Here is a 26,846-nt window from a genome sequence, read left to right on the forward strand (position 1 = left end):
CAAGTGAAAACATTATTTCCTAGATTTACTTTAAAATTTTAGGCAATTTTTGCTGCTGTTTCGTAAGTTTACAACAGCACTCGAAACCATCTGTGAGACCCCTCTGCCCCCTTCGCGCACCGAATTCCTAGTTTCTGGCAGCGGAAGTAGCTTCATCTTGCGCAAGGCAGGGTTTCCCACTCGAGGTCTCGCCCTCGAATGTCCGGACATGAGACTAATCTGGTGGTCATTCCAAAACCAAAACCGAGAAAATTTCCCTTGCCTAGAAAACGGAACGATTCCACCTTTTTGATTTTCTTAACGAATTTTCTAACGGGGTCAAGAGACTAAACTATCCTTCACTAATTAAACCAGATAGAAGGAAAACTATCACTGACTTAATTTGAAGAAATCAACGCTTTTTTCCTAACCGAAATCAGGCACAGCCGTTGATCTAATCATTTGAGGAAATCAACACCTTTTTCCTAACCGAAGTCAGGCACCGCACAACCATTGATCTACTCATTTAGACCGCACTTAGATCTTTCACCATGCCCAAGACATTGTGTGTCTTAATCTCACTAGTGGATATTGTTATTATTACATTTGAAGGCTTACTCTCACTCGGAGAGCTAATATCAACATGAGATGCATTTACATTGCAAGACATCCCCTTCAAGTTCAAACAAACAAGAGTTGACATAAGGAGCCAAGGTATGTAAAATAAAGCCTACTCTTAAATTTTGTACAAAGAGACATCTTCCACCCCTTACCTTCTTCCGTTTCTTACTTTTTTTAGAGAGCACTGCATGAGCCTCCTTGTTGACAATTTTCTCCTAAAGTGAGGAAACAAGAAACAATGCATATTTATGTATATTAGTGTAAGGAAAACAAGAAATAATACAAAGGTTGAAGAGTAGTATTTTCATACCATTGTAAGGGAGGCCTTTCCCTCAAATTCCACATTTCTCATCGACACTTCCTCATCGATATTTTTGTTTCCATGTGAGGAGCCTTCACTATCATGGATTTGAACATAAGTTTATTTGATTGAGTCTTTTGAATTGGAAGATTACAAAGTTTCATGGCAAATACAATTTAAGGTTAGTACCATGTTAACAAAGAAGCCCTCTCACCAACTAGTACATCAGAATCCCTCTGACCAACTAGTACATCCATCTCTTACCTTCAAAGGAGAAAAAACAACACACTTTTGCCTCTTCTTCACTTGAGATGGAGAGCAAAGCGCCGATAGGGTTTTGGACCTAAGAAGAGAGGAAGGAAGAGAGACTTGCAATGTCTCTTGGAACAGGGTTTGTTTCGTGAGGAAGGTTCGTTTGGCTTAGTCTTAAGCTCTTTTGTGTGTAAGGGATAGGAATAGAGATTTTTGTGCTCATTGCCCTAAAATGGTCATCTCCAAGGTTTCTAAGATATTCGGCCACCCTACATATACCTAAGCTTCATCAACAGGTCTCATGTTAGAGAACGATGGACATGGTTCAAGGTAGGTGGTGGGAGGGTTATCTTCCAATTATGCTTGGCATTCCCTAACCAACTCTTGGGCTGCCAAGAATCTTTCCTTTTCCTCTCAATGGGGTTAGGATACTTTGTGAACTTTTTAGGCAATTAGTGGGTGCCAATGGATTCTTTGGCTCGGTAGCACGTAGCAAATCTTCTTCTTGAGATGAAGAAGTCGATGCATGAGTTGTAGTGCCTTCTTCTGAACTGCTCTTGATAACCACTCCGCTCTCTCTGTTACCAATCTTGGTGTGTTTCTTTCGTGAGAGCTGAGTCACTTGTGCTTGTTCAGGGGCTCTTGCTTGACCCGAGTTTTGCGATGTGGAATCCTCTGTAGCAACATGTGCTGTGGCCCTCTATTGGTTTCACAATCTTGTGACAGTGATGAGAGCAGGACTGCTGGGATGAAGCCATCTCTAACAATCAGCATGTTAAGGCTGGTGCTAGGATTAACTTCATGAACCTTCCCCATCATTCTCAACCTTAACGGACAATCCTTATACATATGATCAATACCACACCCTATACACAATGGGTTCATGGTGGCAAGAGCACCAACACAAGTACCTGCTATTCCTTTCCTCTTGGGAGACGCAGCCACTCGGTAAGGTCCCGCACAATCATAGCACTATGTGGATGGTCGTTTTGTCATCTAATTCATGTTTCTAGCCCGCGGTGCTCAAGCTTTTAAGTACACACGGTACATTTGATCTCCCTCCATAATGCAATGACTAAAAGGTTTATGGGGGGGGTGGGCTTGTAGGATCCTTGGTTTCATAAATAGGAACCTCCGAAATTTTCCCCTCGTTCCCATCTTCAAAGAGTTCTGTCAAGGTTAGCTTATGAATTGGTGCAACTGTTGGCAGCGGGGGCTGAGGTGGAAGAACCGGGGGTGGTAAGGGCATTTTAGGTATCCTTAGAATTCCTCTATGGCCCACTTTTTGGCCAAGCTGAGGTGCATTATGATGCACAGGTGCTAGTAAGGCCAATGGTTGTCTAGGGTTGGTGGGTAATGCCTGTGGTGGTAGATCTCTAGTTAAGGAATTTTTCTGATGGTAGGGATCGGAGACCTCATGATTGCCCCATTTGACACAATATGTACAGTAGAGGCTTGGATGGGATCGACAGGTTGGGAACCATATACAAGTTCTCTCCTAGGATAAAGATGAGATTGGCCTCACTGGTTCCAACCTTGGCCAGTTATCTATTGCTAGGTCATTTGCTGCATTAAAGCAGCGGCCAATTGCTCAACGTTTTGTTCTCACATAGACTCCTTGTGTTTACCATCAGGCTTTGTACTGGTAGTCTTGAAGGAAGCTTGTTATGTGCCTTCGTAGAGTTCTCGAGAACGTGTTCCCTTGAGATTGGCCTTAAAATCCATAGCACTCATGTATCATTGCTCAAAGGAGGTATGGTCCAAGGCATACAATGAGTTGTGTAAGGGCACATCATCAAGACCTTCTAGAAATCTCCCTATTACCCTTTCGTCAGAGAACTTGTCTCTAGCACTGCAACACGAGTGGAGATATCCTGATGGTTTTTCCTTCCTTCTACCTTACATAATGTAGCTACTCAATAGGGCTCCACTTGGTACCTTGGCAAGAATACCCAACCTTGAAAGCCTCTTTCAAAGATTCAAAGGTGGCCTTGTCCTCAGTCTTCAAGGATCTGAACCATTGGCCTGCTTTGCCATCAAGGGTGAGGCCCGAAGGCACTCACCTTGACTTGATCTTCCACATGATCGAAGGCATCACAAATTTTATTAAACATCTCTAAATGTGGGATTAGATCTCCAGTCCCATCAAATTTTGTAATAGGTTTCGAGATGTTTGCGGGTTTATTCCGCTCTAACCTTGGTGTAGGTGCTAGTTGCACTGGAGCTGGATGTGTGATACCAACAGCCACCCCCTCCCTATTTCCATGGAAAATCTCAACATTTCTAGCGTCAGTCCTGCCATGGCTGGTACATGAGAGGTTTGAGGAAGGTTTGGTGGAGGAACGGAGCCAAGAGGATAATATACCATGGGAGGCCCTTGTCTGATTGGTGGGTTTAGATGTACCCTTTTGTGGTCATGTGTGGTACACATGGTAGACTCCTTGCTGTGGCTACTCCTGATATACAAGCGGACTGGGCTAATGTGAAGGGCCTGGGTAGACCCTTTTTCCTTGATGTGATGTTCCTAGTCCTTGAGATGATGTTCCTAGTCCTTGATGTGATGTTTCTAGTCCTTGAGATGATAATCCTGGCCTTGGACTTTGTGCCAGTCCCTAGGCCCTAAATTGATTGGCTATACGTGAAACATGCACAACTCTCCAGATTGATGGTTCAATCTGGGTCTATTGGCTCTCGCTTTGTCCTACTTCCACTCTAGGATCTAGAGATGGAGTAGGCTTGCTCTCTTTGGGTTGGTCCATTCCTCTCACTCTAGGTTGAGGTTCTTTTGACTGTGTATTTCCTAGGATAAAATCACGGAACCTCAAAAAAAAGAAAGGCTTCTCTATGAATGTGTGGGAGTGGCAGGAGCTTGCTCTTGGACAAATGGCATGTACATACACTAAAGTTTTGGCTCTCTTGTTTCAAATTTTGGGGCTCCTATTGGGTATTCTTCACTTTTAGTATAGTACTGTCTAAGACAAGCACCATTTGACTCCACTTGGTATATTCACCCCAATGGGTCCAATCTTACAAGCTAAGGAGCGTCGTGAGAGTTTGCTTTGTCGAAGAGAGGGCTATTTTGTACCAATCTACCCGATCATAGGTGCATGGGCATATGGAAATGTTGTGCAAATCCCCTCTAATAAAAAAGATGTTTTTTTCTTTTTTTTAAGAAATGGAACGGTCGTACGCTTTGGAGAAAATGGGCGTATGCTTCAAAATGTGGAACGAACAAGCGTATGCTTCTCAGGCAGAGAAGAAATGGACGTTCGCTTCTGGGTTGGCATGGGCATGCGCTTTTTGAGCAAAGAAGGAACAAATGTTTGCTTCCAGGTTGGCATGGGCGTGCACTTTGATTTGGAGGATGGAGTGGGCATTCCCTTCCGGAGAAGAAGGGAACAGGCGTTCGAATTGGAGTCTTGAATGGAACGGGTGTGGAAAAGAAGCCACATATGCTCACTTCAAAAAATTGAATGGATCGTACGTTCCCTTCCGAATGAAGAAGAAGGAATGGGTGTTCACTTGTAAAATCAGAAATTAGAGGAAAAGACACACGCATGGCAGTTGTAATTGAGATTAAGAATGATCGTTCGCCATTAGGGCCAAAAACAAAAAAAAAGGGCCCTTTAAGGTTTTGATTGAAACACTAATATCGTTGTCCCCTCCATGCAACGAATTCTGGGGTGCTAGCCGCGCGGAAGTAGCACTTCTTGTGCGGGGCACGGTCCCTCACTCGGGGTGTCGCCCATGGATATCCAGACAAGAGACTAATCCCTCGGTTCTTCCAAAACTGAACCCGAAAAAACTTCCCTCGCCCGGAAAGCACAGGCGATTCCTCCAAGATATTTTTACTCTAATGTAGTCAAGGTCATCACTAACCAAACTGATCCGACCAAACCTGAAAAGACACTTGATCAGATCAAGGAAGAAACTTGCACTTAGATCATAGAGACCAACGCTTTTTTCCTCATTGAGAGGCACAGCTTGATTCTTTTCCATAGAACAATTTTTATCCGGGATTTACTTCATCTATCGTACCATAATAGAATTGAGTCTCATTTTAGGGATGCATCAGCCCAGCCTAACCCCATCCAGTTTCATGGGTTAGCCAACCGCCCTCCCCCCCGAACCACTGTATTGATGGGATCCAATTAGGAATTTGGTTAGGTTTTATCTCGGGTACCAGGGAGGAAAAGAGTTCCCAGGTCCCCTAGCCGGATATTCATGCAAACTTAAAACTAGTCACACCACTTACACACCCAATATGAAATTGCCTTTTTCAGAGATTGCTGTCTTGAAAACAATCATTTAATGAAACCATAGTGTCACTCATCATAATCCTCCAAAATATCCGGGTGAATCCTAATTTCCAATCATTCCTTCATCGATGTACGTATGGCATCATTGGCAACCAGAACACTCACCACCTATCCACTCAAGGGCCTTTTCGATAGTTCCTAGCTCATAGTACTCGGCAATATATTCACTTATAAAAATCAAAATGGAATCTCCGTTGAAGATGAGCAAGATCAACCAACAGATCCATATAAAAGAGCCATGGTCTCATCTGCCGTTGAGGACCGACAAGGTCAATCAACCAGATCCATGCCCGAATTCAGAAAACAACTCTTACTCCTTGTTCCAATATCTTCCCTGATACACGTGTGGGTGTCTTCAGCGACCCAGAGCCCGAGCACTGTATGGTCAGCACCCTCTAGGATCCTTCGCAGGAGGTCACCTAGCACTTCACTCATAGGCCACTTCCTTGGTCCCTCATCCACCATACCAAAAGCTTACCATTTAAATTGAACCGAGGAGGCTGGTCAAGACCTCGGCCAACCTTGCTTCTACGCAAGACATCCTCCGTCAGCTGTTGCAACTTTATCAGTTAGGTCTTCAACGACCTCATTCACAAGACGGTCAAAACGCTTCCCCAGCATTCTTGACATAAAACAGTCATTTAAAAACAGGTCATAAATACAGTTTCTATAACGAACTCTCATCTTTCCACATTATTTAATCCACATCCATTTCATATGTATTCCAATTCTCATCCAATCACATCATTTTTCATCTCATCTCTTCTTTTCTCATTTATCCTCATTGGATCTCAGCCACTCGCATCTACCCATATCTACATCTCATCCATTCATATCTACCCCGATCCGCATCACATCACATCACATCTATTTCACCTCACATCTCATTCATTCACATCTATCCCGATTCACATCCCATCACATCTCATCCATTCACATCACATCTCATTCATTCACATCTATCCCGTTTCACATCACATCACATCACATCACATTCATTCACATCACATATCATCCATTCACATCTATCCCAAATCTCATCACATCCATTTCACATCACATCTCATTCATTCACATCCCGATTTACATCTCATCTATTCACATCCCATATCATTCATTCACATCCCGATTCACATGACATCACATCTCATTCATTCACATCAAATTACATCACATCTCATTCAATCACATCTATCCATTTCACATCACATCACCTCCATCCATTCACATTCATTCATATACACATCTACATCCATTCTTTCACATACACATCCACATCCATTCTTTCACATACATCCACATCCATTATTTCACATACACATCCACATCCATTCTTCACATACACATACACATCCATTCTTTTACATACATCCACATCCATTTTTTCACATACACATCCACATCCATTCTTCACACACATTCACAGCCATTTTCATCACATACACATCCATATCCATTCTTTCACATACACATACACATCCACATACACATACACATCCACATCCATTCTTCACATACACATTCACATCCATTTTTATCACATACACGTCCACATCCATTTACTTCCTATCTCACCCTTTCACATATCCTCTCTTCTCATTCTCATTTATCACTAAAATTAATTAGAGAGCTTCGATTGCATTAAAGAGCCATTCAATTGAATACTTCTCAAGCTTGAGAGGGGTTGAGAAGTGAGAAACATTTAGAGATTAAGAAAAAGACTATAAATCACACTTTACCTCTTATTTTGCTTGATTCTTTAGTCTCTAAGGAGAGGCCCCCAACCAATCAATTGGTTTAGTATGTTGAGATGAAGACTCCAAAGAAGGTTGAGGAGAGAGAGAAACTCCATTCTCTCCAAAATGTAGAGGATTTTTAGAGGATAATAGAAAATATCATTATTTCAGTATAATACTGGCATAGTATAGTTCACATATTTTTTTACAAAGGACTAAGGTTCTATTTATAGGTGAGGGAGGTCTCTAACCAAAGTCCAACTAGTTTCTAGAATTTTTCAGGTTCACTTTAACTAAATTTGGACAAGATTTGGACCAGTTTGGCTCCCTTTTTTATTTGGTTTGAGAGGAGAGATAAAAATATCTTATTATTTTTTAGTTTAAAACTCCTCCACACATGTAAAATAGGTGCCTCCTTGAAGAGCCCCCTTCTCCTTACCAAGGTGTCAAAAATGTATCATTATACCCAAAATATCTCATTTTTTAAATAATATTCATAGTTTTTTACTAATAAACCTTGTACTCAGTCAACTCTTCATCTTATGTGGGCATTTACTCATTTTTGAGTATTTTTCTTTTAAAAATTTGATTTATCTCCTCCCCACACTTGGATTGATCCTGTTGGCCCCCATAGGAACCTTAATTGGACCATAATCCAAAAATTTCTGAAAATCTAGACCCATAGGCGAAGGTTCTTTATACCTATTTTCAATTAAATCTGTTTAAGACTAAAAATTAGATGTTCTTTTGACTACTTTTTTGTCTTTAAGTTTGTCATAATCGGATGTAATGAAAAGTGTCTTTTGGAACTGAATAGAAGTTAGAAGTCGTGGGAGTTTTATTTATGGGGTAGTTTTTGGTGGTTAGAAAGGAGATGAAGAAGAAAGATGTTTTAATGGCGGATTTCTCTGTGTAGTTTTGGGTAGATTTCTGAATGCAAGATGTAATGTGTCAATCTTTTTTGCCAGTCTATTTGTCAATCTAGTTGTCAATCTGTTTGTCACCAGTGTTGTCATTCAGTTTGTCAGTTTGTATGTCAGAAAGTCCGAAGTTCTTTTAAGTTTTTTTGGGAAGATGTGAAGCAGCAAAACACTTGGTGATCACAGTGTTTGTGATGAATTTCATGCGCGGGCTTACATTCTTCTGTTAATGGTGAGTGCTGCAAGATGGAGAGATTTAGGCAATGGTTAGATTTTTTTTCATTCATGCATTTATAATGGCGGGGGTTTGAGTTCGCTCTGGAGGATTCAGGGGAATCGTCTCATTTCTATTTTACAAGGTCAAGAGCAAGGAGTTTGGGTTTGCAGTATCGGGGAGATGACCAACATCAACGATGGTCGCATGAAGGAGATGACAGTAGAATGTCAACAGATAGTTCTGATGAGGATTCAGAGAATGCGGTGGTTAATTTGGGGGCAGCAACTCCAGGATTAGCAGGAGGATTTCCACATGTTTTAGCAACAGCAGTAATACAACATGCATTATTGCCTCGAAGACGGTTGCAATTCAATCCGTTACCGAATAGGAGAACCAACAGGCAGGTACTCCCAAATAGACCTTTTAACATGGCAGCAGCGGCTCGAGCAGATTTGCGCATCAAATTCAGAAGCTTTTCAGGAAAGTCAAAAGAAGACCCTGATTGTCACGTAGCTCAATTTGAGACTCGATGGTGGCAGGCTAGAGGATTTGCTGGAGTATATGATGCGCAAGCCAAGATGCGCTAGTTTAAGGCAACCTTTGAGGGGCCCAAGCTGTACAATGGTTTAGCAATTTTGTGCCAGGACATTTTACAGATTATGATGCATTGAGGATTGCATTTTTGAATCGATTTCGGGTGAAAAAGACCGCCAATGATGTGTTGACAAAACTTAAAGCAGTAAAGCAAAAGAGGATGTTTGTGGAAGATTACACACAGAGGTTCAATCGGTATGTGAGAAGGCTCACTCCTCAAGAAAGGCCCACTGATGAGATGTTGGCAGCATATTATGTTAAAGGCCTCAGAAAGGAGTTGCGGAATGTAGTAGCTGGTGTTGCGGGAGGAATGAATGAACTCATAAATACTGCAACTCGAGCAGAGAAAAGGTTTGGTTTATCAGGTTTGAGCTCTGGAAAAAGGCATTCAAAGAGGAAGAAGAAGAAGAAGGAGAAAAAGAGCAAGAAGTCAAGTGATGACAGTACAGATGAGGATTCGGAGTCGGATTCGGATACGGATTCTGATGCAAATTCAAGTTCAAGCAGTGATGATGATTCTAGTAGTGATTCAGAGTCAGAGGATGAGGAGCATAAGAAGAAGAAACAAAAGGGGAAGTTAAGTAAGAAGTCAAAGGAAAAGACTAAGGAGGTGTCAGTTGAGATAGCTATGGAAAATAAATTGAAAGAGATGGGATTTCAAAAGGAGTCAGAAAAGAAGATAGAGCACTGTGACATTTGTGTCAAATATGGTCACAAAACCACGGATTGCTGGTATAATCCTAGCTTTAGGGGGGTAATTCCTGAAAGAATACAGCAAAATATGACACAGTCTCATGGCATTTTTCTGGAAACTCCGAATGAGCAGAGATCATTTGGAAATCAAGGATGGCAGAGGCCACATCAACCCTATCTGAATTGGAGACCGTCAGGGAGACCACCATTTAAAGGGAATTTTAATCAAGGAGGAAGATCAAGATTTGGAGGATGGCAAAATTTTCGGCCATCATAGGGAAGGAATTGGAATCAACAACAGGGATGGTCACAACAGCAAAATTGGCAGCCGCCCCCGAATTGCAATCAGCAAGGCTGGAATCAACAGAACTGGACTCCGCAGGGGTGGAATCAACCAAGACCTCCTCAACAATTACCTCAGTTACCTTGCGCCTCCTGTGTAGCAGGCGGAAGAGAATAAACCTCCTCAGAGTAATATGGTGAATGTGGATGTTTGTTTGGAAGCAAGAGCAGGTGGAGTAATGGCAGAATGTGGGATAACATGTGACTGTTCGGAGTGTGCTATACGGGATTCAGAAGTTATGGCTGTTACACGTTCCAAGGCAAAGCTAAAGTCTCCATTGGATTGGGAGGAATAGAAGGATGTTCGTGAAGAAGTAACTGAAGGAATTTTGGATGTTCAACAGAAAGAGGAAATGCAGCAGAGAAAGAAGAAATCCTTGGATAAGGAGGAGCATAAGGAGGATAAGTCTGAAGCATTGTTTCAGGAGTTATTGAATAGTCCTCTCAGTTTTACATTGGATCAGTCGCTTTCATTGGTTCCGATGTTTAGGGATCGAGTTTATTTGGCTATGGGAAAGTCGAAAGTGTCTGGAATCCGGGCTGTGTTGAATATTATTTTTGTTTTAGGGGAAACCATTTTAGACACTAGGAGGAGTTTTATATCCAAAAATATCTCAATTTTGGATTACCTCCCTCTAGACATTTTCTCTCTCTAGGCCAAAATAGGGTAAAACATGATCTTTCTTTTATTTCAGAGAGGGGAATACTTATAAGATCATAAGGGGAGTTTCTTTTACCTGTACACCTCAAAAGCTGGAGGGAGGAATCTTACACCAAATTTGGTCGTTTAGAGGTACTTTTGGAGCATTTAAGAGACGGGCCGCAAAAAATGCTAACATTCCTTAAATCATGTCAGAGGTACTTTTCAGTCGTTATTCTCAGTTTGAACTTTTGAAACGTCTATTGTACAAATATTCCCACCAAAACACGTCCATTTTTTCTCTCATCATCATTTGAGTGCTCTCTTTTTCTTGCTCTCTCTCTCTCTCTCTCTCTCTCTCTCTCTCTCTCTCTCTCTCTCTCTCTCTCTCTCTCTTTTCTTCTCTTCTATTCTTTTATGTTATACCCTTGCATAGTGGATTATAATCTAATGTCTATTGCTAACTCTTTACTCAATGCAAGAGAACACAGATACAAACTTGCTATTAACATAGATCAAGTCTACTCATCTTGGAGAAGTATTCATCACCGAGCATTGTTGGACAAAGATGAGGCAAACAATGACTAGAGGGAAGAAAACATGTTGATTTGTGGATGGATGGAAGTATTTATCCCAATGATCCTTCCACTGGTAGACCTCCTCCAATTATACATGTTCATGACTTGATTAGATTTGTTGGAGATGATTTTGATGGTCTACTTGGTTACTGTATGAAGTTATATTCTATATCTTCTATGTGCTCAGTCCAAATGCATCAACTAAAAGAAACTTTATTAACATCTCAGAAAACTATTTTAGAGCTAAATGATAGAGAGCTAGATGTTGTAAACCACTCTTTGAAAGAGAAACTAGTAAACTTGAAAGAAACCCCAGGAGGATTCAAAGAGAGCAAGAGAACTTTAAAGAATATAAGTGAGTTGTCTGAAAGTAGTGGGGCTAAAAAGGGGAGACTCCACCTTGTAAAGAAATGTGTCTCACATTTCAGGAATTAATATCTGTCAAAATGAGGAGAGCATCAAGCTTCTCATGGAAACCATGAACAAGGCAGACCTGGTCAGAATTCTTCAATCTCCAGAGAATACAAAAAGTTGAGAGATCTTACTCTCAAAGAGTTGGTAAGAGATTTAAGGACCATTGTGAAACCAGATGAAATAGTAGAGACTTGTGACACTGTGGATATTAGCCATAAAGGTTACCAAGCTCTTTTTGGATTATGGTTCCAAAATCTTAGATGCAAGAGAATAAGAGCTTTTGGTTTGCCAAGATCCCTTTCAGTTTCTACTACTAGGACTGCTATGAATCGAAAAATTTTGAGTATTTTTGGAGAGTACATACATATTGATAATGCCTTATGAGAAGCAGAAGAAAAAGAGTATATTTGTCTATAATGCATTCAACAATATATGGGTGGATCTTAGAAAAGTACAAATTGCAATGGTGCACATGTATAAAATTACTGTAGAAGAATGTGGTGGTGTGCTAAATTTCATGTTGAAGCTAGATGAGGCACAGATCCAAAAAGGACAGAAGATGAAAAGAGTGAGCATATCTATCATGAACAGGGCAATTAAGTACAACAATGGTAGAGGTAGGAGCCAAAATATAAAATCCAGTTGGAGATGGAGCTTTGGTGGGTTGGTCCATCTCCAATCGGAGATGGAGCTTTGGTGAGTTGGTGCAGCTCAGATACCAACTGAAAATCATCAAACCTTCAAATGGTTGTTCTCCCACACAAGTATCCCTTTCTAATATCATTCAATCCCAAAGTACTGGAGATATGTTGATAGTTGATGGAGTTGGCAATTTCAAAGTGGAATGGCATTTAGGTGCTGACTTAAATACTATCAAATGTATGTTTGGAATATGCAACGGAGCTAATGCAAAGTATCCTTGCATTTATTGTATGGAAGGTATGGGATCAAAAGAGTGGAGCAATTTGCGACCAAGCAAGGAGAGTTGCAATGAGAGACTCTATAGATCTGAGTAAGTTCAAGAATAAAGACGACATTTGGGATCCCATTCTTCCTAAATCTCTTAATAATGTTGACATATGCACTTTGCATGCAGAGATAAGAATAATTGACAAGCTTTTGAGATTGCATCTTGATTATACATATTCTATTAAACCAACATCATTGGCAGATCAATGTATTGATAAATGTGAAGCATTGTTATCAAAAATGGGCTTTCATGGGGGTCAGGTTCATTTAAGGAAAGATCCAACAAATTCAAGGAAAACACGAGATGTCTTAGCAGATGTCTCCATGGGAGGTGCAAAAGCCAGAAGACTTTTAGGAAACCATAGTAAAAAACAAGTGAATGTTATGTGGGATTGTTGGAAAGAATTGTGTAAGATCACAACAAATATTGCCAGTTCACTACTACGGCTAGCAAATCTTAGAATGGAGGTTTGGAAGCATCTTGACATCTTTTTAAATGTTCTTGGACAATAGAAGAGATCAGCTACATATGCGCAAGAGTACAAAATTTCTATTACAAATCTCATTCAAATAATCAAAGAAGCATGGGGAGAAAAAGTGTAAGATTCCTCCCCCACCCCCTTTTTGATGTCTAGTATCTTTCCCTGTAATCAATCCCTCTTCAGAAATATAAAGACCTTGTTTCTATCTGTTTTAGCCTAGAGAGAGAAAAATATTCTAGAGAGAGAATATTCAGATTTTGAATATTTTTGGATAGAAAAATATCTCTTCTAATTCAGATGAGTTCCCCTGAAACAGAAATTCAAAAAGAATTTTCCAATGTGCAATTGGAATTAATTGAAAATAGGTAGAAAGAACCTTAGCCTAAGGGTCTAGATTTTCAGAAATCTTTAGACTATGGTCCAATTAAGGTTCCTATGGACCAATAGCATCAATCCATGTGTAGGGAAGAGATAAATCCAACTTGTAAAAAGAAAATACCCAAAAATGAGTAAATGCTCACATGAGGTGAAGAGTTGAAAATGTACAAGGTTTATTAGTAAAAAACTATGTGCAATATTAAAAATATGAGATATTTTGGGTATAATGATTTTATTATGACACATATGTAAGGAAGGGGAGTCCCTTAAATGCTCACATAAGATGAAGAGTTGAAAATGTACAAGGTTTATTAGTAAAAAACTATGAGCAATATTAAAAATATGAGATATTTTGGGTATCCAAAAATGAGTAAATGCTCACATAAGATGAAGAGTTGAAAATGTACAAGGTTTATTAGTAAAAAACTATGAGCAATATTAAAATGATTCCATTATGACACATATGTAAGGAAGGGGAGTTCTTTAAAGGAGGTGCATATTTCACATAAGATGAAGAGTTGAAAATGTACAAGGTTTATTAGTAAAAAACTATGAGCAATATTAAAAATATGAGATATTTTGGGTATCCAAAAATGAGTAAATGCTCACATAAGATGAAGAGTTGAAAATGTACAAGGTTTATTAGTAAAAAAACTATGAGCAATATTAAAATGATTCCATTATGACACATATGTAAGGAAGGGGAGTTCTTTAAAGGAGGTGCATATTTCACATAAGATGAAGAGTTGAAAATGTACAAGGTTTATTAGTAAAAAAACTATGAGCAATATTAAAATGATTCCATTATGACACATATGTAAGGAAGGGGAGTTCTTTAAAGGAGGTGCATATTTCACATGCTTGAATGAGTTTTAAACTCATAAAAATTGAGATATTTCATCTCTCCTCTCTCCTCATTCAAGTCTAGTTCCAAAAAGTTAGCTTAACTGACCTAAAAATGGTCGAAAATTGACCAAACTGATTTGGAAAATTCTAGAATCAGTTTGTTTGGTTAGGAGCTCAATTTTTCCTATAAATAGAAGCCTCCCCCTTGTTGAAAAATATATAGTGTTTATGCATCGTTACTCTACTCCACCTAAGCCAAGAACTGTGAATTCATTTAATAATTCACTAGTTTTTGGAGCTTCCCTCTTTCTTCAATCCCCATTAGTGGCTCCATCAACATACTTAACCAATTGATTGGTTGGGGGCCTCTACCGTGAACAAAGAATCAAGCAATTTATAAGGTAATTAGTAAATATTGATTTTTCTATAATTTCTCAATGTTTCTCTCTTCTCAACCCCTCTCAAGCTTGAGAAGCTTAATTGGTATGGTTTTTTTAAATGCTATTAAAGTTAATTGGTGAATAGTAGTGAAGAGTTACATAATTTAATAAATGCTATTGAAGTTAATTTTTATTTATGTTTAAATTCTAATGGTTTTTATGTAATTTCTCTCTCTCACTCAAGAAATGGTCATACTCATGACCCATTCTCAATCCAAATGAAGCTTTTCATAAAGCTTTTTCTTAATCCAAGATTAAGTTATGCTTGAGGCCAAATTAATGGCTTTTTTCTATGCTTTTAGTTTATGCATATTGATGATTCAATCCATTATAGATTAATGATCCAATTAGAGATCATTTTAATTATTTTCTTAATGATAAGCTTTATCCCTTAGAAAAAATTGAGATTTATCAGTCATAGCAGCGGAGCTATGGCAAAATTTTTATAAAAATTATGCATAAAATAATTTCATTCAAAGCATAAAAAGAGGACTTCCTACCATATTCTAGGAATTATCATCCTAGATTAATTGAAAGAATTTCATTATAATCATGGAGAAATTGAATTTTAATATCATGCATAAAGGATAATTGTTTTTATATCAAAAGTGTTACTTTTATCTTTTTTTAATTTTCATGCAAAGAAGTATGCATAAAGGATAATTTTTTTATATCAAAAGTGTTACTTTTATCATATTGGATTTCATGCATAGAGGTATGCATAAAAGTTGAAAATTTTATTATAAAAGTGTTACTTTTAGCATAATTGAATTTCATGCATAGAGGTATGCATAAAAGATATGGGAAGTGATAAAATATGATAAGATGCATGTGGATGTGGATATGGATGTGTATGTATGAATGTGGATATGGGATGTGGATGTATAAATGAGGATGTGAAAATGGAGATAAGCTTGTAGATGTGGATGTATGGATGTGAATGTGGATGTGGATGTGGATGTATGAATGTGGATGTATAGATGTGAATGTGGATGTGGATGTGGATGTATGAATGTGGATGTATGGATGTATGAATGTGGATGTATGGATGTGAATGAGGATGTAGATGTGGATGCATGGATGTAAATGTGGATGTGTATGTATGGATGTATGCATGTAGATGTGGATGCATGAATGTGGATGTATGGATGTGAATGAGCATATAGATGTGGATGTATGGATGTGAATGTGCATGTAGATATGGATGTATATATGTGAATGGGAATGTGGATGTGGATATATGTATGCATGTGGATGTGGATATGGATGCGTATGTATGAATGTGGATATGGGATGTGGATGTATAAATGAGGATGTGAAAATGGAGTTAAGCATGTAGATGTGGATGCATGGATGTAAATGTGGATGTGTATGTATAGATGTATGCATGTAGATGTGGATGCATGAATGTGGATGTATGGATGTGAATGAGCATATAGATGTGGATGTATGGATGTGAATGTGCATGTAGATATGGATGCATATATGTGAATGGGAATGTGGATGTGGATATATGTATGCATGTGGATGTGGATATGGATGCGTATGTATGAATGTGGATATGGGATGTGGATGTATAAATGAGGATGTGAAAATGGAGATAAGCATGTAGATGTGGATGCATAAATGTGGATGTATGGATGTGAATGAGGATATAGATGTGGATGTATGGATGAAATGTGCATGTAGATATGGATGTATAGATGTGAATGGGAATGTGGATGTGGATGTGGATGTATGTATGTATGTATGTGGATGTGGATGTATGAATGAGGACGTGATAATGAATGTATGCATGTGGATGTGGATATGGATGTGTATGTATGAATGCGGATATGGATGTGTATGTATGAATGTGGATATGAGATGTGGATGTATAAATGAGGATGTGAAAATGGAGTTAAGCATGTAGATGTGGATGTATGGATGTGAATGTGGATGTGGATGTGGATGTATGGATGTGGATATGGATGTGAATATATGATATGTGATGTGAAGGAATCTGAAGTGAAGAGATGGAAAATGATATGATTGGATGAGTACACATATAAATGAAATGTGGAATAAGTAATGTGGATTGTATGAGGGATAATGTGGAAAAATGAGAGTTAATATAGAAATTGTATTTGTAAACTGTTTGTAAATGCTGTTTGTAAATGGCTGTTTTATGTCAAGAATGCTGGGAAAGCATTTTGACCGTCTTGTGATTAAGGTCATGGAGACCTAACTGATAAAGTTGCAACTGCTGACGGAGAGTCAATGGAGGACGTCTCGCGTAGCAAGGTCGGCCGAGGTCTTGACCAGCCTCGGTTCGATTAAAATGGTGAGCTTCCGGTACGGTGGATGAGGGACCAAGGAAGCGGCCTATGAGTGAAGCGCTAGGTCACCTGCGAAGGATCCTAGAGGGTGCTGACCATACGGTGCTCGGGCTCTGGGTCGCCCAGGATACCCACTCGTGCGTCGAGGAAGATATTGGAACAAGGAGTAAGAGTTGTTTTCTGGAACCGGGCATGGATCTGGTTGACTGACCTTGCTGGTCTTCAACGGATGAGTCCATGGCTCTTTTATATGGATCTGTTGGTTGATCTTGCTGATCTTCAACGAGAGTCCATCTTGATAAGTGATTATATTGTTGAGTATTATGGGCTAGGAACTATTGAAACGGCCCCTGTGTGGACAGGTGGTGAGCGTTCTAGTTGCCAATGATGCCATAGATACTCTGATGAAGGAATGATGGGAAATTATGAATCAACTGGATAAATTGGGAGATTGTGATCAGTGGTACTATGGTTTCATTAAAGGATTGTTTTAAAGTTAGCTGATGCTAAGAAAAAGGCAATTTTCATATTGGGTGTGTAAGTGGTGTGGCTAGTTTTATGTTTGCATGAAATTCCGGCTAGGGTACCTTGGAACTCTTTTTCTTGGTACCCGGGACAAAACCTAACCAAATTCCAAATTGGATCCCATCACTACAGTGGTTGGGCGGTTGGCTAACCCATGGGATCGGATGGGGTTAGGCTGGACTGATGGATCCGTAAATCGAGACTCAATTTCTGTTATTACGATAGATAAAGTAAATCCCGGATAGTAATTGTTCTATGGATAGGAATCAACGGCTGTGCCTCCGTGGTGGGGAAAAAAGCGTTGATCCCAATGATCCAAGTGCAAGTTTCTTCCTTGATCTGACCAAGTATCTTTATAGATGCAGTCGGATCTGTTTGATCAGTAAGGGTTTTGACTACGTTAGAGTAAAAATTATCCTGGTGGAATCGCCCGTGCTTTCCGGATAAGGGAAGTTTTTCCGGGTCTGGTTTTGGAAAAACCGACGGATTAGTCTTTTGTCCGGATATCCGTGGACGAGGCCCCGAGTGTGGGACCCTGCCTCGCGCTAGAAGTGCTACTTCCGCTGCTAGTACCCCGAATCCGTTGCGCGGTGGGAACAGGGATCTCACAGTTGGTATCAGAGCGAATTGGTTAATAAAGATCAACTGAGAAGACAAATATGTCAAAAATTTATGTAGAAACACAAAAAGGTTGTAATTGTGTGATATAATTCATACAATTTGATATTCAAACTGAAATTCGTAATTTGATAATTGGGTCTTCAGATAGAAGTACCGCAATTATATAGAATCCCTGACTTGCTTGAGGCCTAGACATGATGGTATTTACCTTATAATTCCAAGAGCCACGACTACCCGTATATACCGAGAGTATACTGCAGCTCTTTACTGACAGTATATACGAGTAAATCTAAGACTTGAAATTATAAGCGTTAATGCTATCCAGATGATGAATTCGAATGTGGTTGATATGATTTTTAATTCTGTTTGAGAATTGATGAATTGAATTGGATTCTGATTGAAAATTCTGATTGAAAAATGATGATTTCTGAAATTAGTTGAAATATAAAAATCTGAACAAAACCACAATGAGGATGAATGGGACGAGTCCCAGTGATGATATTCATAACTGGAATGATGATAATGAATTCAGCAAATCACTATGAGATTAGTGGGTTGTGCTGTCAAATTGTTACTGTTAACACTTGATCAGTAGATCAAGTTAAGGGATGACAAATTGAGAACTTGCTTGACTGAAATTCCCGTGGAGGAATGTTCAGAAGGAAATTTTTCGGTCTAATGGACCATTATCATGTTAAAGATATGAATGATATGATCTGAATATTAATGATGAGTTCTATATAAGGGATATTTATCCCAGTGTTCTGTTGGATTGACCAGAATATAAGGAACCCCAAAATAAAATTGGATGTTAAGAAAAAGAGTTGTCCTCTACCTTGCGAGATGAGGACATCTCGCACTTTTTAAGTGGGGTAGAATGTAAGATTCCTCCCCAGCCTTCGAGGTATACAGGAGTAAGAATCTCCCTTTCTGATCTTATAATTATTCCCTCTCTAAAATAAAAGAAAGTTCTGTTTAACAAAGGAAGACCCTTTTTCTAGAATACTTCTCAAGAGTCCCACCTGTTTTAAGGATTCAGAACAATGAGTTCAGAAGTGAGAATCGATGTTTTGGATATCAAGGTTTTGGTCTTCATTCGAGTACGGCCCAAAAGAAGTTCTTTATCTCTTGGGGAGTATATGAAGTTATCCCCCAGATATTGTGAGCCTTATATCTGAATTCAATGAAAGTAGGTGACTTAGCCTACAAGCTTCTTTTATCTCTTCATCTCAAAATTCTTAATGCCTTCTATAGAAAAATGTGTCAAACCCAAATCATGGAAAGATAGTAAAACTTCAGTGACAAGTTATCGTTGGCTTCTAAGTTACGCTAGCTCCTTCCTTTATATAAGTCGTAACTTTTACTTGTCGCTCACAGTAATCTTACTTCCATCGATCTCCTTTCTTTCTTAATCTCCTTCATGGCTTGGCAACAAGAACTAGTTTTATCCATAATGATTCCTCACCTTCAAGACGCAAGTGAATCTGTGAAGAAGGATTTTATAGAGCAGTATGAGCGCTCACTTTTCCCTCACTTGGGAACTTCTGTAGCGCAAACCAAATGGCGGACCTATCAAAACATAACTAGGGTAACACCCTGGGGTCAGCAGCACTTTCGTAACAATGTCCGCTTGGCCATGGTTATTGAAGCTTTGGGTTTGGGTCCCCGATACTACTGTGTCATGAGATCAAGGCATCTTGGGTTTTCTGAGCGGGTCTTCTTACTGGCATGTTTTCTTCCTCATGAGAAGATATGCCTTTATCCCGTTTTTGGCTTGCCTCTCAGAGGTCCTTTTGTTAGATCACCTCATACCTCTGAGATAGGTGCAGCAATAACCAACAGAATTATTCCCATAGATGAGTTACCTTATACTTGTGCAGCTTCTGAGGACTGCTTTTGTGATCATATGATGGACGGGCTTATGGAAGTGTAAAGAGTTCTTCTATCTTTACTGTATAAGTTTCGAGAATGAATAAAGTTTAAATCTTGTTCTTATTTTGAATCTTGCTCTCTTTAAGACGTTTCTTGGTGGTTAATCTTGATTAAAATTTTTCTTTAAGTCTCATATTCGTGCATCTTGCGAAATTATCCCAATTTGCGAGATGAGGACATCTCGTATTTTTTAAGTGGGGTAGAATGTAAGATTCCTCCCCCACCCCCTTTTTGATGTCTAGTATCTTTCCCTGTAATCAATCCCTCTTCAGAAATATAAAGACCTTGTTTCTATCTGTTTTAGCCTAGAGAGAGAAAAATATTCTAGAGAGAGAATATTCAGATTTTGAATATTTTTGGATAGAAAAATATCTCTTCTAATTCAGATGAGTTCCCCTGAAACAGAAATTCAAAAAGAATTTTCCAATGTGCAATTGGAATTAATTGAAAATAGGTATAAAGAACCTTAGCCTAAGGGTCTAGATTTTCAGAAATCTTTAGACTATGGTCCAATTAAGGTTCCTATGGACCAATAGCATCAATCCATGTGTAGGGAAGAGATAAATCCAACTTGTAAAAAGAAAATACCCAAAAATGAGTAAATGCTCACATGAGGTGAAGAGTTGAAAATGTACAAGGTTTATTAGTAAAAAACTATGTGCAATATTAAAAATATGAGATATTTTGGGTATAATGATTTTATTATGACACATATGTAAGGAAGGGGAGTCCCTTAAATGCTCACATAAGATGAAGAGTTGAAAATGTACAAGGTTTATTAGTAAAAAACTATGAGCAATATTAAAAATATGAGATATTTTGGGTATCCAAAAATGAGTAAATGCTCACATAAGATGAAGAGTTGAAAATGTACAAGGTTTATTAGTAAAAAACTATGAGCAATATTAAAATGATTCCATTATGACACATATGTAAGGAAGGGGAGTTCTTTAAAGGAGGTGCATATTTCACATAAGATGAAGAGTTGAAAATGTACAAGGTTTATTAGTAAAAAACTATGAGCAATATTAAAAATATGAGATATTTTGGGTATCCAAAAATGAGTAAATGCTCACATAAGATGAAGAGTTGAAAATGTACAAGGTTTATTAGTAAAAAAACTATGAGCAATATTAAAATGATTCCATTATGACACATATGTAAGGAAGGGGAGTTCTTTAAAGGAGGTGCATATTTCACATAAGATGAAGAGTTGAAAATGTACAAGGTTTATTAGTAAAAAAACTATGAGCAATATTAAAATGATTCCATTATGACACATATGTAAGGAAGGGGAGTTCTTTAAAGGAGGTGCATATTTCACATGCTTGAATGAGTTTTAAACTCATAAAAATTGAGATATTTCATCTCTCCTCTCTCCTCATTCAAGTCTAGTTCCAAAAAGTTAGCTTAACTGACCTAAAAATGGTCAAAAATTGACCAAACTGATTTGGAAAATTCTAGAATCAGTTTGTTTGGTTAGGAGCTCAATTTTTCCTATAAATAGAAGCCTCCTCCTTGTTGAAAAATATATAGTGTTTATGCATCGTTACTCTACTCCACCTAAGCCAAGAACTGTGAATTCATTTAATAATTCACTAGTTTTTGGAGCTTCCCTCTTTCTTCAATCCCCATTAGTGGCTCCATCAACATACTTAACCAATTGATTGGTTGGGGGCCTCTACCGTGAACAAAGAATCAAGCAATTTATAAGGTAATTAGTAAATATTGATTTTTCTATAATTTCTCAATGTTTCTCTCTTCTCAACCCCTCTCAAGCTTGAGAAGCTTAATTGGTATGGTTTTTTTAAATGCTATTAAAGTTAATTGGTGAATAGTAGTGAAGAGTTACATAATTTAATAAATGCTATTGAAGTTAATTTTTATTTATGTTTAAATTCTAATGGTTTTTATGTAATTTCTCTCTCTCACTCAAGAAATGGTCATACTCATGACCCATTCTCAATCCAAATGAAGCTTTTCATAAAGCTTTTTCTTAATCCAAGATTAAGTTATGCTTGAGGCCAAATTAATGGCTTTTTTCTATGCTTTTAGTTTATGCATATTGATGATTCAATCCATTATAGATTAATGATCCAATTAGAGATCATTTTAATTATTTTTTTAATGATAAGCTTTATCCCTTAGAAAAAATTGAGATTTATCAGTCATAGCAGCGGAGCTATGGCAAAATTTTTATAAAAATTATGCATAAAATAATTTCATTCAAAGCATAAAAAGAGGACTTCCTACCATATTCTAGGAATTATCATCCTAGATTAATTGAAAGAATTTCATTATAATCATGGAGAAATTGAATTTTAATATCATGCATAAAGGATAATTGTTTTTATATCAAAAGTGTTACTTTTATCTTTTTTTAATTTTCATGCAAAGAAGTATGCATAAAGGATAATTTTTTTATATCAAAAGTGTTACTTTTATCATATTGGATTTCATGCATAGAGGTATGCATAAAAGTTGAAAATTTTATTATAAAAGTGTTACTTTTAGCATAATTGAATTTCATGCATAGAGGTATGCATAAAAGATATGGGAAGTGATAAAATATGATAAGATGCATGTGGATGTGGATATGGATGTGTATGTATGAATGTGGATATGGGATGTGGATGTATAAATGAGGATGTGAAAATGGAGATAAGCTTGTAGATGTGGATGTATGGATGTGAATGTGGATGTGGATGTGGATGTATGAATGTGGATGTATGGATGTGAATGTGGATGTGGATGTGGATGTATGAATGTGGATGTATGGATGTATGAATGTGGATGTATGGATGTGAATGAGGATGTAGATGTGGATGCATGGATGTAAATGTGGATGTGTATGTATGGATGTATGCATGTAGATGTGGATGCATGAATGTGGATGTATGGATGTGAATGAGCATATAGATGTGGATGTATGGATGTGAATGTGCATGTAGATATGGATGTATATATGTGAATGGGAATGTGGATGTGGATATATGTATGCATGTGGATGTGGATATGGATGCGTATGTATGAATGTGGATATGGGATGTGGATGTATAAATGAGGATGTGAAAATGGAGTTAAGCATGTAGATGTGGATGCATGGATGTAAATGTGGATGTGTATGTATAGATGTATGCATGTAGATGTGGATGCATGAATGTGGATGTATGGATGTGAATGAGCATATAGATGTGGATGTATGGATGTGAATGTGCATGTAGATATGGATGCATATATGTGAATGGGAATGTGGATGTGGATATATGTATGCATGTGGATGTGGATATGGATGCGTATGTATGAATGTGGATATGGGATGTGGATGTATAAATGAGGATGTGAAAATGGAGATAAGCATGTAGATGTGGATGCATAAATGTGGATGTATGGATGTGAATGAGGATATAGATGTGGATGTATGGATGAAATGTGCATGTAGATATGGATGTATAGATGTGAATGGGAATGTGGATGTGGATGTGGATGTATGTATGTATGTATGTGGATGTGGATGTATGAATGAGGACGTGATAATGAATGTATGCATGTGGATGTGGATATGGATGTGTATGTATGAATGCGGATATGGATGTGTATGTATGAATGTGGATATGAGATGTGGATGTATAAATGAGGATGTGAAAATGGAGTTAAGCATGTAGATGTGGATGTATGGATGTGAATGTGGATGTGGATGTGGATGTATGGATGTGGATATGGATGTGAATATATGATATGTGATGTGAAGGAATCTGAAGTGAAGAGATGGAAAATGATATGATTGGATGAGTACACATATAAATGAAATGTGGAATAAGTAATGTGGATTGTATGAGGGATAATGTGGAAAAATGAGAGTTAATATAGAAATTGTATTTGTAAACTGTTTGTAAATGCTGTTTGTAAATGGCTGTTTTATGTCAAGAATGCTGGGAAAGCATTTTGACCGTCTTGTGATTAAGGTCATGGAGACCTAACTGATAAAGTTGCAACTGCTGACGGAGAGTCAATGGAGGACGTCTCGCGTAGCAAGGTCGGCCGAGGTCTTGACCAGCCTCGGTTCGATTAAAATGGTGAGCTTCCGGTACGGTGGATGAGGGACCAAGGAAGCGGCCTATGAGTGAAGCGCTAGGTCACCTGCGAAGGATCCTAGAGGGTGCTGACCATACGGTGCTCGGGCTCTGGGTCGCCCAGGATACCCACTCGTGCGTCGAGGAAGATATTGGAACAAGGAGTAAGAGTTGTTTTCTGGAACCGGGCATGGATCTGGTTGACTGACCTTGCTGGTCTTCAACGGATGAGTCCATGGCTCTTTTATATGGATCTGTTGGTTGATCTTGCTGATCTTCAACGAGAGTCCATCTTGATAAGTGATTATATTGTTGAGTATTATGGGCTAGGAACTATTGAAACGGCCCCTGTGTGGACAGGTGGTGAGCGTTCTAGTTGCCAATGATGCCATAGATACTCTGATGAAGGAATGATGGGAAATTATGAATCAACTGGATAAATTGGGAGATTGTGATCAGTGGTACTATGGTTTCATTAAAGGATTGTTTTAAAGTTAGCTGATGCTAAGAAAAAGGCAATTTTCATATTGGGTGTGTAAGTGGTGTGGCTAGTTTTATGTTTGCATGAAATTCCGGCTAGGGTACCTTGGAACTCTTTTTCTTGGTACCCGGGACAAAACCTAACCAAATTCCAAATTGGATCCCATCACTACAGTGGTTGGGCGGTTGGCTAACCCATGGGATCGGATGGGGTTAGGCTGGACTGATGGATCCGTAAATCGAGACTCAATTTCTGTTATTACGATAGATAAAGTAAATCCCGGATAGTAATTGTTCTATGGATAGGAATCAACGGCTGTGCCTCCGTGGTGGGGAAAAAAGCGTTGATCCCAATGATCCAAGTGCAAGTTTCTTCCTTGATCTGACCAAGTATCTTTATAGATGCAGTCGGATCTGTTTGATCAGTAAGGGTTTTGACTACGTTAGAGTAAAAATTATCCTGGTGGAATCGCCCGTGCTTTCCGGATAAGGGAAGTTTTTCCGGGTCTGGTTTTGGAAAAACCGACGGATTAGTCTTTTGTCCGGATATCCGTGGACGAGGCCCCGAGTGTGGGACCCTGCCTCGCGCTAGAAGTGCTACTTCCGCTGCTAGTACCCCGAATCCGTTGCGCGGTGGGAACAGGGATCTCACAGTTGGTATCAGAGCGAATTGGTTAATAAAGATCAACTGAGAAGACAAATATGTCAAAAATTTATGTAGAAACACAAAAAGGTTGTAATTGTGTGATATAATTCATACAATTTGATATTCAAACTGAAATTCGTAATTTGATAATTGGGTCTTCAGATAGAAGTACCGCAATTATATAGAATCCCTGACTTGCTTGAGGCCTAGACATGATGGTATTTACCTTATAATTCCAAGAGCCACGACTACCCGTATATACCGAGAGTATACTGCAGCTCTTTACTGACAGTATATACGAGTAAATCTAAGACTTGAAATTATAAGCGTTAATGCTATCCAGATGATGAATTCGAATGTGGTTGATATGATTTTTAATTCTGTTTGAGAATTGATGAATTGAATTGGATTCTGATTGAAAATTCTGATTGAAAAATGATGATTTCTGAAATTAGTTGAAATATAAAAATCTGAACAAAACCACAATGAGGATGAATGGGACGAGTCCCAGTGATGATATTCATAACTGGAATGATGATAATGAATTCAGCAAGTCACTATGAGATTAGTGGGTTGTGCTGTCAAATTGTTACTGTTAACACTTGATCAGTAGATCAAGTTAAGGGATGACAAATTGAGAACTTGCTTGACTGAAATTCCCGTGGAGGAATGTTCAGAAGGAAATTTTTCGGTCTAATGGACCATTATCATGTTAAAGATATGAATGATATGATCTGAATATTAATGATGAGTTCTATTTAAGGGATATTTATCCCAGTGTTCTGTTGGATTGACCAGAATATAAGGAACCCCAAAATAAAATTGGATGTTAAGAAAAAGAGTTGTCCTCTACCTTGCGAGATGAGGACATCTCGCACTTTTTAAGTGGGGTAGAATGTAAGATTCCTCCCCAGCCTTCGAGGTATACAGGAGTAAGAATCTCCCTTTCTGATCTTATAATTATTCCCTCTCTAAAATAAAAGAAAGTTCTGTTTAACAAAGGAAGACCCTTTTTCTAGAATACTTCTCAAGAGTCCCACCTGTTTTAAGGATTCAGAACAATGAGTTCAGAAGTGAGAATCGATGTTTTGGATATCAAGGTTTTGGTCTTCATTCGAGTACGGCCCAAAAGAAGTTCTTTATCTCTTGGGGAGTATATGAAGTTATCCCCCAGATATTGTGAGCCTTATATCTGAATTCAATGAAAGTAGGTGACTTAGCCTACAAGCTTCTTTTATCTCTTCATCTCAAAATTCTTAATGCCTTCTATAGAAAAATGTGTCAAACCCAAATCATGGAAAGATAGTAAAACTTCAGTGACAAGTTATCGTTGGCTTCTAAGTTACGCTAGCTCCTTCCTTTATATAAGTCGTAACTTTTACTTGTCGCTCACAGTAATCTTACTTCCATCGATCTCCTTTCTTTCTTAATCTCCTTCATGGCTTGGCAACAAGAACTAGTTTTATCCATAATGATTCCTCACCTTCAAGACGCAAGTGAATCTGTGAAGAAGGATTTTATAGAGCAGTA

This window comes from Cibotium barometz, chromosome 39 (assembly GCF_041138505.1).
Source record: "Cibotium barometz isolate CiBa-2024 chromosome 39, ASM4113850v1, whole genome shotgun sequence".
NCBI lineage: Eukaryota > Viridiplantae > Streptophyta > Polypodiopsida > Cyatheales > Cibotiaceae > Cibotium > Cibotium barometz.